Source organism: Petaurus breviceps, unplaced genomic scaffold (assembly GCF_028583685.1).
Source record: "Petaurus breviceps papuanus isolate PSGF00001 unplaced genomic scaffold, PetGlider_PUasm1.0 90804, whole genome shotgun sequence".
NCBI classification, from domain to species: Eukaryota; Metazoa; Chordata; class Mammalia; order Diprotodontia; family Petauridae; genus Petaurus; species Petaurus breviceps.
In genome coordinates, this window is record NW_027187348.1 from 3,930,447 (window position 1) to 3,944,979 (window position 14,533).

A 14,533-nucleotide genomic window follows, 5' to 3' on the forward strand; every position below is an offset into this window, starting at 1 on the left:
AACATGGGTGCAAGGCCTTATTCTGCCACTAACTTGCTATGTAACCTTGAGTACCTTTAGGCGTTTAATGTCCCTGGGTCTCAATTTCTTTATCTCTATGATGAGGGGGAGATAAGAAAGAAGGCTGAACCCTAATGCCCCTTTCATCTTTCAAATTCTAAGTCAAGATACTATCATGTGTCTTTGTGGGAAATTCCCTCAAGAAATGACTTTAATGCCTCTCTGACTTTATTGGCCATGCATATAAAAAATTCCAGGGGATAAAAGAGTGGCCGATTTGTTTGGTACAGAAAAATACCTAGAATTGGGAGAAGAGGTAATACTGGTAACCATGTGCCTGACTTACTTTGATTTTTAAATATATAAAATACTAGAGCCATGACATGACTGGTTTAGGACTAGAATAAAAAAAAAGGTAATAAACCTAACCACAACTACTTTCTACTTCCAACAGACACTGTTATCAATCTCACTAGCAAAGGAATCACATCATAGATTATAGGTTCTTACCATATAAATGTTTACATGGAACAGGATATACTGTCCAACATGTGTTCTGTTCCAGGTTGGTGACTGGTCCCCCAAATAGGCCATACCGATTCCTACCTCTTTGCCTTTGCTTTCGTCATTATGGTTGCTTAGGAAGACCTTTCCATCCATTTCTATTAAACTGAATCCTACCTACTTCAAGACCCAGATCAAGTCACTCATCCTCCAAGAAGCCTCATCCCCAACTCATAACCATCTCTTTCTTCTGGATTCCCAAATGGTGCATCATTAGCACACTTATCTGCTACTTATCATATATGTTAGTTATATATTTACACGAATATAAGCTGATTCCACCTACACTGTAAGCTTGTTAAGGACAGGCATCACATATTAATAATACTTTATGACTGAATATTATCACTTGCCTTTTGGGATACTAGAAAGACAGCTAAAATTATCTGATACTTTAGGGAACATAATTTGCCTTTTAAAACACTTCTTACTCCAAAAAGGGCTTTGTTTTCTTCAGGTGCCTCAAGATCAGAACCAGAAGCTCAAATTAATCTATACTGCAAATAATGCTAAATGTTGACACTGTCTTGGGTCCTAAAAAAATGTATGAATCAAAAAGTATATTGAAATGACCCTATATCACTATTAAGAAAAAAAAGGATGGGAAAAGGAAATTCACATTGTATTTAAAACACTGAGGGACACAGAGAAGGAATGGATGATGTATCATTGGGAAGGTAGATGTTGCTACTGATAAATCTTAGAAGCCCTGGCTTAGAGAAGGACTTCCATTTTCCTCTGTTTCCTGAGATGATTCCAACTTGCTCCAGGATTTCTGCAGGCAGGAAGTACACCTTCTGGATGTCACTTTTAGCAGGAGGGATATTTCCAGTTGACCACATCCTTTGTTTCAACATCTTAGCAGCTTCAGCATCCATTAATGTAACAATCTCTGCAATTTCATTCCCTTGATGGGAAAATGATTTCTGGGGAAGGGGCTATTAGATCAGCTGAAAGGAGCATAGACAAATACTCAAAAATGACAGAACACATCAAAGGAAAGATATCACACTGGTAATACTTTGTTGACTGTACCATTTTTTATACATGTGAAATGGTGCATCATCAGTACAATGACATTTATATCATAGTTCCATGATGAAGTGTCTATCAGTCAGTCAACAATTCTGAGGGTCTGCCATGTGCAAAAGACCTCTATAGTAAGCACCGTGAAAAGATTAAAGAGGGTGCTCCTCTCCACACTGTTCTTATAATAACTGAGGAAATAGGACATGCCAAGAGATCACAACCACCACTGCAGATAATACAGTTTTATGTAATGTACCTTTGGAATAATGTTGGAAATAAACAATATAGCCAGAGTCAGAAAAAACTCCACATAAAAATGATCTTTGAGCAGAATTTGAAGTAAGCAAGGGATACAACTTCGGTGATAGAAGGAAAGGGAATTCCAAGCAGGGAGATCGCATATGCAAAGACTTGGGACTCAAGAGTGAGCAAGCCACACTCAAGCAGGTTTTCCTTATTTGAGCAGAACATCTAAATCAAGGAGTAATGCAAGGTAAAGGAGGCAATGGTGAATATGCATGGGGAGGAGGAAGGTGGACTAGAGGAGGTGAGGTAAATTGGTGAGAGCTTTCAAGCATGTGCTGAAGAGTACAGATCTAATTTGTGATGTGCATGTATGTGGGTAATTGGAAGCCACCACAGGCTTCTAAACAGAGGAATAACATAATACAAATAAAGAAGACAGAGAAGCATGAACTTCAGGTCTCAAAGTACAAAAATTAAATAAGCTGCCCAGAAAACAATTAAATAAAGAGTGAGGTTAATCACAAAATGTGAATCAAAAGTGGGAAAGGGAGTCAGGAAATATGAATTCAAATCCCAGTCTGTCTTTTATTAACTGTTTGACCTTAGCAAAGCATATGCCATCTGTAAGCCTCAGTTTCCTAATTTATAAAATGAGGGATTTGGATCAGGTGACCTCTGTAACACTTCCCAGCCCTAAATGTGCCCCCCACAGTGCTTGTTACAAATATCCCCAGAGTTATCAGGGATGGCTTTTGGGAGAAGGAAGAGAAGGGCTGTATTGGGAAATGCAGATGATATAAAAGCAAAAGATATCTATCAAAATACAAAAGCAAAAAAAGTCAATAATAACAATAATGAAAGGAGCATGGTATGCTGGGAGGAACATTGGATTTATAGTTGAAGGTCCTCAGTTTAATTATGAACTCTGCTACCAACTTGACCTTGTGCAAGCTGATTGACTTCTCGGGGTGTCAGTTTCCATGTTACTAAATTACATTTGGGGTCCCTTCCAGCTCCAAAACTATGATCCTCTCATTCTTTGTTCTCAAATTAATAAATGTTCAAAGGCATGTCCTCAACTCATCATCCTGCTTTTTCTATTCTTCGGCTGTGCCTGTTTCTGTTACTTTCTCTGAATGAACTCTACCCTTTACTAATTACAGAATGAAGCCAAAATAAGTTTGGAAAATGCAGAATAAAATACTACTTTGGAATGATAATTGTTGGCACAGACACAGTCCGGATTCTTGTATTCCTGAGTTTTTCTTGGGGTTCGACTATTGGCCTCATAGTCTCAGAGCTGGAAGATACTTTACGTGTCATCTGGTCCAAACCCCTTATTTCACAGGTGAGGGAATTTAGAGATAATTGTTCTTCATTCTCAAACTGGTACTATAAAATATATTCAGCAGACTGAAAGGTTAAAGTAATGCTTGCAATGTTAGTCTTATTTTTAAAAAAAATCATTGAACTGGAGGCAATGTACAGTAGAAAGAGCACTGGGTCTTAAGTCAGAGGACCTGTGTTTAAACTCTGCCTAAAATGCTTACCAGAGTCAGATGTGACCTTGGCAAGTCTTACCTTTAGACCTCAGTTTCCATATCTGTAAAATGAGGAAGTTGGATTAGATGACCCCTGAGGTTCCTTCCAGCTCTCAATGTAGGACATTATTATTCATTGACTCCATAAAATCAGGAATTTGGGGTTGCTAGGAACAAAGGAGTTAGACTACAACATGGGAATGGGGTATGTATGTGTATGTATTCACATACAAAAGTGTATTTACAACATTTGCTACAATAATCAGAGATGAATTTATATGTTCTTAAAATTATGGGAAAATCAGGCCAAATAACTGATCTTTACAGAGTTTGAAAATTCAATTGAGTATTTTTTAGGTGTCTATTTTATGTGAAGAACTATTCAACTTCTTAGCCAATTTGGAATCTAGGAACAGGACTTAAATACTAGCCCCAATCAAGGATTCATATAGGTAAAAAGCAAAGAAAGACTGTAAAGTTGAACAGACCATCTTGTGAATGAAGTCAGGCAACCAGAACACTCAGCTCACCTGAAGTCCCAAAGTTGATTTTTTATTTTGGTTTTGAACTGTACAGATCATTCATCTTCAGTCTTATTGCAATACAACTGATTGATTTTCTGCATAATGTTGGGCGTATAAAACTAGTTTAATATAGTTTCTATATGGCCATTGACCAAGAACATTAATTGTAATAAATCCAAGGAGCACTGTCTTTTCCATAGGCAAAGTAGATTGGTGGTAAATTTATCTTTTAAAAAAGCATATACATTTCTTTAAAAAAAATTTTTTTGCTTCAGAAAGTTATCTATATTTGAATATAAAGCATCATAGTACTTGGAGGTTGGCTACTAATGCAGGCATACTTTGTTTTACATAAGAGATGTGCTTTTGAAAATTTGCTGGCAAAAAAAATGTGTGTTGTGTATTTGTGTGGCAAGGTAAAAAAATCCTGTGTGTATGTATATATGTACATATACACAATATGTGTGTATATTGTGTATATGTTCATATATTCAGAACTGGACTTTTAAAAGCTTTTAAGATGAATCCTTTTGTAAAGTAAAAAATTCATTGGCAAAGTGAAAAAAAGACTTATTTTTTTTGAAAAATTTAAATGTTGTGTTTACTTAAAGCAAAGTATGCCTGTTATTCTACCTTTCATTCCCCATCATATATGTATATATACTTACATAGACATATTTCTATATGTATATATACACACCATACATATTTACACAAACACATCCACATGCATGTACATAAAGATATACACATACATACGTATATGTATGTGTACACATACATCACCCTCTCAGGGCTCCCTCTACTATCTGGCATAAGTCAGGGAGTGAGTTCAGAGGGGGTGCTACATACACATATAATTAGACTGTAAGTTTCTTGAGAGTAGGGCCTATCTATCTTTTGCCTCTTTTTGTATTCCTAGTGCTAAGCACAGGGCCTGATACATGGTTGGTGCTTAATAAATGTTGATTGATTGATAATGCGTGTATGTATATATGTAAACATACATATATACATTTATTTGCTTCACTTTATTTCAAATGTGATCCTTCTTTAGGTATTAAGTGTCACGTGTCTTCATACAATAACCATTTATAATTTGGGAATTATTGAATTCAATTTTGCAAAGAGCTACTTGCCCAGTCTTACCCAGCATTGATAGTAGACATGTAGTAAAGAATATAAATTTTACTGATTTTATAACCTTTGTACCTAATGGGGCAGGATAGATTGGTTAAAAAAAAATCTATAAGCCATAAATGCCAAGTGTTTTGAACCTATTTCCATGACCATTCTAACTTGCTTACAAATTAAATCATTTTAAATGTTTCATGGGAGGTGAATATTTAAAATGGGGAAACTTTTGGTCATTTGATATCACAAAGTCTTTGTATCAACATATCTGGGTGCAAAGTAAATCAGCTGCTTGCTGTGGTATCCTATCCAGAAATTAGGAACACTATGCAGCGATTCAGGGTAGCATAAATAACACTAACTAGACCAGGAGTCAGGAACTCTGAGTTCCAATCTAGACTCTGACATTTATTAGCTGTGTAATTATGGGCATGTCAATTTCATTTCTTTGAGCCTCAGTTTACTCATCTGTAAAATGGATATATTGTAGAGAAAAGCACTCTCTAAGATTTAAAGATCTCCAAAAATATTGGCTATTATTCTTCCATTGTTTCTGTTACAAATTCTGATGCTCCACTCTGCTCTGGAGTCCATTTTAAAAAGAAAAATGGTACTCAATCTGATGAGGGGCAGGCTGAATAAGAACAAACAGACGCATCACTGGACTTAAATCTTCCACTGTGCGGCAGCTAGGTGGCGCAGTGGATAGAGTGCTAGGCTTGGAGTCAATAAGATCTGAGTTCAAATGTGACCTCAGTCACTTATTGGTCATGTGACCCTGGACAATTCACTAAACTTCTGCCTCATAATCCTCATCTGTAAAATGGGAATAATAATATCAACTACCTTCCAGGGATATTGTGAAGATCAAATGAAATATTTATAGTGTCTGGCACTGGTGCTTAATAAATAAATGCTTGTTTCTTTCCTCCCTTCCCTTCCTCCCTCACTATAAATCAAGTTGTTACCAAACTATGAGTTGCAATTTTCCCTTGGGTTTTAAGCTTATTTATTTGGACTGAGTAATATCATCTACCATCCCAAAGTTGGACTCAAAGTTCTTTGTCTCCCCAAAGTCTTGGATGATGAAGCCTAAATCTTGATAACTATATTTACTTATCCAACACATCTCTCTTATTTGAAAGCAAATCATCTTTTTATTCATCATCAAGAACCAGGATACTTTGACTCCACTTCCTCAGCAACCAAGGGCATGTTCCAGTATCATCAGATCACCATTATTCCATCTGATTTTTTAAAAAAAAATATGTAGAAGACATTTTTAGGGACCTTCTCTGGAAGTGATCACCAGTAGGGTATCAGGAGTTCTTTGATATCATGTTCAGACACACAAAGGGGATATGGTCTTAAATAATTGACCTGTAGGAAAGTTTCAGCTACTCACTACATGTCACATAAGATAAAGATGATAGGAGGAGAAAGTATATTATTTGTTGTCATTTATGTTCTAATCATCACATTAAAGTCACTGTCCTTGCCTAGGGTCAATTTCTTGGCACGTTACATTATTATTTCAACAAAGAGATTCGTCTCTCTTTGATAACACTTCCTACCCTAATATTATCTACTGTGCTCTTTGTCTAAAAGCAGGACAAAGACTTAACCAGAGAGAACTGGGAAAACTTTTGCAAGCAAATAAAATACTCACAATCATAACCATTAATTTGACGATTATCCAACATCTAGGCCACAACTACTCACTTAAAGATGATTACGACTACCTTTCATCTCTAACAGTATAAAATCTAAGCAAGTGCCTGGGGAACCCAGACCTCTTCATATCTTTGCCTTATACTGTTTACCAAGATTATATTTTGGTCAAAAGAGGCTGACTTTTAAAATATCCCCGGGCTTTACCTACTCATGAGTCATTTCAAATGACGAAGAATACATCAGAAAAAATGCTCAAGTAGGCAATCCATAAAGGAAGCAACACACAACTATGTGCACATTAGTATAATTACAGATTGCAAATTATATCGGATGTCTCTAATAACTAATTTTTTGAAAGCTGATTCCACTTGAGATTTCAATAGCAACCAACATTTTGCAGGTGGCTCCTTCTGTACAGTATCCAAAGAGAGTCACTCCCCTAATGATGTGCTTATAGCTTGCAATGCAAAGCTATAGCTCTGTCTTAAAGACCATTGAAACCCAGGTTCTACCTTGATCAGACAAGGGTATTCTTGTAGGATATTCCCCAAAGGTAAAATCTGGTACAGCCATTTTCTGTAGTGCCTTTGATATAAGAAGTGTCTGATTGCTTTTAGCCGACAGTTGTTTTCAGAAAAGATAAACAAGAGACAAATCTCACCATAAAGCAACGTTAGGAGATACGGGGGAAGCTATATAAGGCTATGGCTATAAGCTATGGAAACCAAAAGGCAATTTATGAGAGAAGTGCATCATGGAACTGTTGATCACATCTTTGAAAACTGAATCCTATATTAAATTTGCCTCTTACAGACATTTGATTAATTTCTTCTTCCAAAAAAAGAGATATTCCAAGCTCCCCCATTTTAAATCAGAGAGATTTCGTCACCTTCTTTCTATAGGCTGAATCACCAAATAAAAAATATACATTTGTGACCTTGGTGAGACAAGGCTTATTATCCGAGTTGATAGAATCCATTTTCTCAATTTCTTCTTAAAGATCTTTCTGCTAATTAGTTAAGAATACTAGTGAATTATTTAATTATCTGTACTTTTATGCAATAAAATATGTTGTCATATCACATGCTTTATCACGCTGTTGCTGCTCACACTTAATGATGCCTCTATAGTTAGCAGTTTCCTTTGTTCTGCTCAGTAAGTGGTTTTCGAAGGGGGTGGGCTAAGAAAGGGAAGAGTCTTGGGGTTTGTAAAATCAAATCATACATGCCTAGTGCACATGCAAAACTTTATGCATTTACATGAATTTCTCTTTAGAAATTAAGTTGCAATTCCTTTTGGAATAAGTTAGGGGGTTCACGTCAGTGACTATAGATGCAACCATAATGACATTACTGTACCTTGGACATCTCTCCAGTGCATTTCCATCGCAGTGAAATAGTCAAACGACGGATTTAATTTTTTTTAAATCAGCAAGGAATGTCTTTAACAAGGAAAAGGTAAATTATGATAATTACTCTGAATGGTTGGATCCTTGAGCATTACTAATTAGCATTTATTGCCTGGATTATAGAACAATGCGTGTGAAACCGAACTGAGACTGCTCTTTTATATCAACGACTGAAAAAAGGCAATGGAGTAAGAATGCAGCAAAGCCAAGGTAGCATCCATATACTCATTCTACTACCTGCCCTTCATACGCCAGGGTTCCTGACTCTTCAGCAATATCAATACATACTGAAAGTGAGACTCTTACTATTCATGGCCCATTCATTGAATAGTTGGAGCACAGATTTGTAAGTAAAGGCATGAATGTGGATTGTATAATTAAAATGACAGGAAAAAATGGTGTACTCTCTAAAATGTTTTTGTTTGTTTGCTTTTCGGGTTTTTTGTTTTGTTTTAGGAGCGGTGGGGAGTCAGTAATCCTGAAAGTTACAAAATGAAGACTGTTGGAATCTGCTTGATGTAGGTATTATTATTCAGCTATTCTGGAGGTGCTTTGGTTGCATGGTAAAACAAAGAACTTAGCTCTAATAAATGCCTGCACTAAACCTGAATAAGATTTGAAAATCATGCCTCAAATCAGATATGCTTTTCTCTCAGATGGGTTACAAATGAAAATCATTAAAAAAAATAGTTTCCAGGACAAGTTCCCATTTTCATTTAGGAGTTTACAATGGAAGAGACTCTGGAATTAGAAATCAATTAGGAATTAATCAGCAGACCAACACCAGCCACTTAATTATATGTCACTCATATAATTTGGCAATTGGATACATGAATCCTAAATAACTTGGCAGGTATCACATAGAGGATGGGAGAAAAAAATAAGAATGAACTATTCTTAATGTATTCTTATATATCCTTAACCATGGACTAGGATAGCAAGTGAAAAAAAAAAATAGAACATCATAGAATTGTAGAGCTGGCACTCTTCTTCCCACCAGTCTCTATCCTTTCCCGTGGTTCCTTTTAGCTTGAAAGAATAAGTTTGAGTAAATCTATGAAGAGCTTAAACAGGCTGGTGAAAAAAATTAATTCTGCTGAATGAGCAAATGCATTTGGAATGCAGAGATGCAAATAAGATAATACTTTTTTGCCTTTCTACATACTAGACGGATTAGCTTAGAATGTTAAATTTGATTTTATTAGAATATATTAGCAATGTTTTAATTAATACTAATCAAATATTCTCTTTCCCCAGGGCTTGGTGTGTTCCCAACACTAAATCATCTGTCTTTTGGAAAGGGGGAACGAAAAATAAAAACCAAAACCAAAAATAAATAATGTAATAACTAAGGACTTTTATAATATTCCTCATAATTATTCTGCATGCAAAGGAAAACCATGAGCTTTTTATCCAGTATAGCTGCATGTAGTTCTCATGTGTTCTAGATTTAAAGGCACTGTTATGTTTGTCGGTTCTCAATAAAAGCAAAATTACTGCCTTGAGAAACAAAAATATTCTCTCATTTTCTTTGGGGGAGGAAAACCTCATGTTGCAAGAAAGGTTGCTGGCTAGTTGGCATTATTTTTATTCTCTGTGGAGCTTTGTAGGACAATTATATTTTCAACTGTACTGGTTGTGAGATAGCACCTCTTTGGTGACAGAAACCAAAAACAAAAAAAAAAGACTCCAGTTAAAACATGGTGAACGGGTGTCCCTTGTGAACCGAATTGTAAGTGTGTGCTTCAAGGAGGTGGTGCATTGCATTTCTCTTATTATTCCCTCCTTTTCTCTCAAGCTTCCTGTTCTTCTGCATCCAAAAGCTCCAGTTCAGTTCTTTCTCTGCACACCCCCCCATTCCCCGCCTTTTTTTTTTTTTTTATCTGCCAAGCTGGATTTGCACTTTTAAAGATCAGTATCAATAAGGCCCTGCTTGTTTCGGTTGCACTCTCCCTTTAAAAGACAGCCCCCTCTAATTGATGCGTCTGGGCTAGTCTAGACTGGTAGTGATTGAACCAACTACCAATTATGTTATTCATTTCACTGAACTTCACTGATGGGCTCCGTGAAGGAGAAGGGGTGTCGAGAAACCTGCCCCTGCGGTGAGGCAGTTCCCTGCTGCTGAAATAGAAAATCCTGTGCGTCGCTATGCACTGCCAAACGCCTATATGATCAATTGTACAAGAGCAGCCTCAGCATACCAGCCATCTAGTTGGAAATGTCTTTTGAGGGGGAGGGAGGAACAGAAAGATTTTTAATGTAACCCACCTCATTAGATTAATTTTTCCTACAAACATCTTGCATTCTATCAGGATTATATTCTACGTAGCTGCATAGGCATCTTTTATGTGCATATATTTTCATAGAATCTGGTGAGTTATATAGCCCCTGGAGAAAGGGCACCTTATATTTTCCACATACTTTATATACATCATGTGCCAACATATGCCCATAATTTGAATAGACTGCCTTTACAGACATCAGAGACCTGTGCCTAAGCAAATTAGGTAAAATAAAAAAATAACCGCAGTCCATTGTTGTTCAAACCAAAGAAGATCCTTTAAAATTAAATATCTCTGTCCTTTTAGACTCATTTAAGACCATCAAAGACTGGAAAGCGTTATTTAAAATCACGCTACTTTCACAGCAGGTTTCAACAAAAGATATTCTTCAATTATAGCCCAGTAAATCTTTCCAGTTCACTGTTCTGATACAAAATGGTCTCTCGACTACCATTTGGATTTGATGACAAAAAAAAAATGCAATAAACACATATTTTACAGGAAAAGAACAGTCTCCTTACCCTTTGATCATAGATATAAAATAACCATACAACTGATAGAATGGATTCAGAAGGAGAAAGCTTTTGCAGTCAAAGGTTGGTTCGGATTTAAATCTTTCCTTTTCCGTAAACAGGAGGCAAATACTCTCGCAGGGTCACTTAAACTGCTTTAATTAAATTGTATATCATTAGGCGTTCAAAATAGAAAGGTAAGTTACTGTTCTTATTCTTGGGCTGTGAGATTTAGCTAAATCACTGAAAATGCCCTGTAAGGGAAAAAAAAAAGTTACCTTTTGAGAATACTAAGAACTAGGTAGTGTTATCAAATAGTCTAGGATAAATATGAAGGATTTTTTGGTTATAAGTTACTTTCTGTGAAATTTAGCCTTGAGCGAGGGCAATTTTTCTCCCATTTTAAAGAACACTCATGGAGAAATATAGTAGCTTTGTTTTTTAACTCTTAATCTGGACATATTTGGAAAACATAATTCCAACGTTCACTACTTTTAATCCCATTAGGCTTTGTCAAATTTTTTTTTAATCACTAAAGTACATTAGTTTTTTTCTCTTTTTTCCATTTTAGCTCTTGTCCCACCTCCCCACCCCTTAAAAAGCCTTTCACGGTAGCACACAAATCAGGTCTATTAACCCTCCCAACTCATATCCTCCCAGCCAAACAGCAAGAAGAGTATTTTCAACCCAATCAGTCTGTCATTTAGGGTTGCAATCTCAGCCCAAGGATTGGCTTTGACACCGATATATGGATGCATGTGCACATGCATCTGTATGTATCATATATATATATATATTCATGCATATATTTTAATTGGGCATAAATCTAAGATTAATTGTTCAGTTTCAAACTTGGAGGCATGGGGCATGCTGGGACTTCAGCTGAGATGTTCTGAGGTCAAGCACCAGGGTACTGAGCTGTTCTTGTTACGCTCTGATAGTACTGTGTGTTGCTCTCAAGGAAAAGAAAATGTAGATGATCTCCACCAGCCTCAGACATAAAATTTATATGTATATAGAGATATACATATATACATATAATCACACCTCCTGGATGTTATAATAGCACATACGTACATACTTTAACAAAAAAATTGAAATATGTAATCTGCTACCTTCTAGTCACCTGATTTCTAACAATGAGAACTCTAGAGATCCACTCATCCATTTCACTCAAAGTTTCTTTCCTTTTGTGTTTGCTTAAAAACAAACAGAAAAAAAAAAAGTTCCACCAAATATCCCAGATGCAAAGGCACAACTCACAGCTCCCAAGAGCCTAACCCGTGGATTTAAACGGTAAACATCACAAGTTAGGGTCTCAGGGATTGAGAGGGGCGCAACAGACATTCCTTTCTTGAGAAGAAAAAAGAAAATCTCAAACAAGAATGACAGGCAAATTCTGCTCAAGGTTCATGGCTAAAATACAATGAACAGGTGGAAAGACATCTTCTCTTTGAGCCCCTGCTGTTAAAAAATGCACATTCCATTTACTTGAAGATATAGGCATATGTGTAAAGACCTCTGCACACATGTTTGCATGCTCATATACATACCTGAACATAAAACCATGACCAAATAGCAGACTCTCTCACGCTTTGGTCTACTAAAATGGAAAATACAGGAACATTTCTGGAAACATCTCTGTCTCTCTTTATTTTTATGATTATAATGAGGATTGGTCATATGTCAGAGCTTTAACTTAATTTTAATTAGGTAAGAATTAAATATAAAGGAAAATTTAAGGCATCCCTCTCCCCCAATGGAGGCAGAGAGCCAGGCAAGATCAGACAGACCAGATTTTAGGAAGAAGAGAACCTGAGAAGCAGCAGTTTAGAGCTTATGAAAGTGTGAATAAGAATATCATGGAGAAACTCACCCATTTGGAGTAACGAGGGGTTTCAGCCTTCAGGAACCGCAGCCAAAAGAGGTGGGGAGGGAACAGGAGGTAGCCAGGGTGAGGTATTTCAGTGGAGAGGAACAGGGACGGGGCTGAGGCTGGCTCGGGGAATATTACATTAGGTCTATCGTTCTGCAGTTTGTAGTTTGACATAAGAAGGAAAAAAAAGCAAAGGGGAGTAGGGGGCACAAACTGGCCGACTGCATTTTTTAAAAAATGTTCAGCCAAAATCCCCAAAGGAGAGAGGGGAAAAAATGGCTAAAACTCTCAGCAGCTGCTTTTTCTCCCTTCCTTCTTTCTCTAGTGTCCACTTTGCGAGTCCGGCAAACTGCGGCCTCCTCTGCATCAGCTGCTTAGTGAAAGCCAAGGCCAAATTAACTAGAGTCTGTCATTCGGGAGACATAGAGTGAGGCATGGCTGGGGGTGGGGTGGGGGGGGTCAAAGTGCAGGAGGGAAAGGAAAGCAGGAGAGACATCGGGATCCTTCGAATTCTCTTGCCGACATTTCAGGGAGAACCTGAAGCATCATCCACCCCCTTCCATCCTGGATGACAGCTACTGTTATTTTCTTTCCCCCCTCTTACTGTGAGATGATCTTTCCTGTTCTGAAAAGCTTCCTGCGCAGCCTCCAAAATAAGACTCCTCAAAGGAGGGGAGGGGAAAGGGTGGAGGAAGAGAACTCTTCGATTTCTCCTTATTTTTCTTTCTTTCTTTTTCCCTCCCTCCCTACCCCTCTTCTCTTTTTTCCCTTTTCCTTCTTTCCTTCCTTTCTCTTTCTTTCTGTAAACGTTTAGGCCTCGGCAAGGTAGATGTCTGGTTGGCTGAAGATGACAAAGCAGCTACATTGAAAAGGAAACTCACAGGGGCCCTGAGCTCTTAGTAAAAATGTGAAATATTATCCATTCATTTCCTTATGCAGCTGAAAACATTTAAAGCCCCAGGCTCTCTACTTCTCTAACTACCCTCCCCTCCCTTTTTTTTTTTTTTTAGTAGAAACAGACAAACAATACAGCCACATTATATCTCTCTACTTCTCTCCGCTACATTCATGAGCTGTGTCTTTTACCTCCCTCTACCCCCCTTTTTTTCTCACCTCTGTAGGCTCCCTTCAAGCCAAAATCCTCCATCCAGGGTCTCTCCTTCTTCTCTCTCCTTTCCTTCTTCCTCTTCCTCTTAGAAAAGCCAGTCCGTCATCATTATACCTAGTCTCTCCCTCTCCCTCTCCCAGTCTCTCAACCTCCCTCCCTTTCTCTTTAAAAAAAATTTTTTTAAAGGCTCTTTAGACATAGCAGCATGAAGTGGCTGCCTTTGAGAAAGCACATTTAATCTTTACTGGCTCCCCTAGGTTTCAGTGAAGAAGAAGACGAGGGAGGAAAAAAGAGAGAGAGAGAGGGAGAGGGAGAGAGAGAGAGAGAGAGAGAGAGAGAGAAAGATTGTAAGGGAGGCTGCTGACGGACAGCAAGCATCAGGCACAAATCAGCGACGAGTTGAAATTTCCTAGACCACACTGCCCCCTTTCTTCTCTTCCCTCTCACTCAGCTCCTGGAAAGCCAGAGTGTCTGGTTACAGGAGGTTTGGGGTCTCCTTTTGCCAACCATCATACAGATTCCTTGCATGCCTGCTTAAATCTCTAGCAGAATAAGGAATCAATATCCCCCTCTAATCACCTTTAGCTCTTCTATGGGTTTTTCCCCCTCCTTTCTGAGAATACAGTCCCTCCCCC

General features: G+C 37.6%; 1 long non-coding RNA gene across 2 annotated transcripts; it reads left to right on the forward strand.

Annotated features, from left to right (window-relative positions):
• Positions 1-7,193: 7,193 nt before the first annotated feature.
• On the forward strand, positions 7,194-9,635 carry LOC138147559 (uncharacterized). Of its 2 annotated transcripts, none has more exons than XR_011164847.1 (4): positions 7,194-7,265; positions 8,244-8,466; positions 8,577-8,638; positions 9,378-9,635. It is a non-coding gene; the product is annotated as an uncharacterized lncRNA (long non-coding RNA). The 2 variants fall into 2 exon arrangements; XR_011164846.1 differs by lacking the exon at positions 7,194-7,265 and adding an exon at positions 8,038-8,169.
• The last annotated feature ends 4,898 nt before the right edge of the window (positions 9,636-14,533 follow it).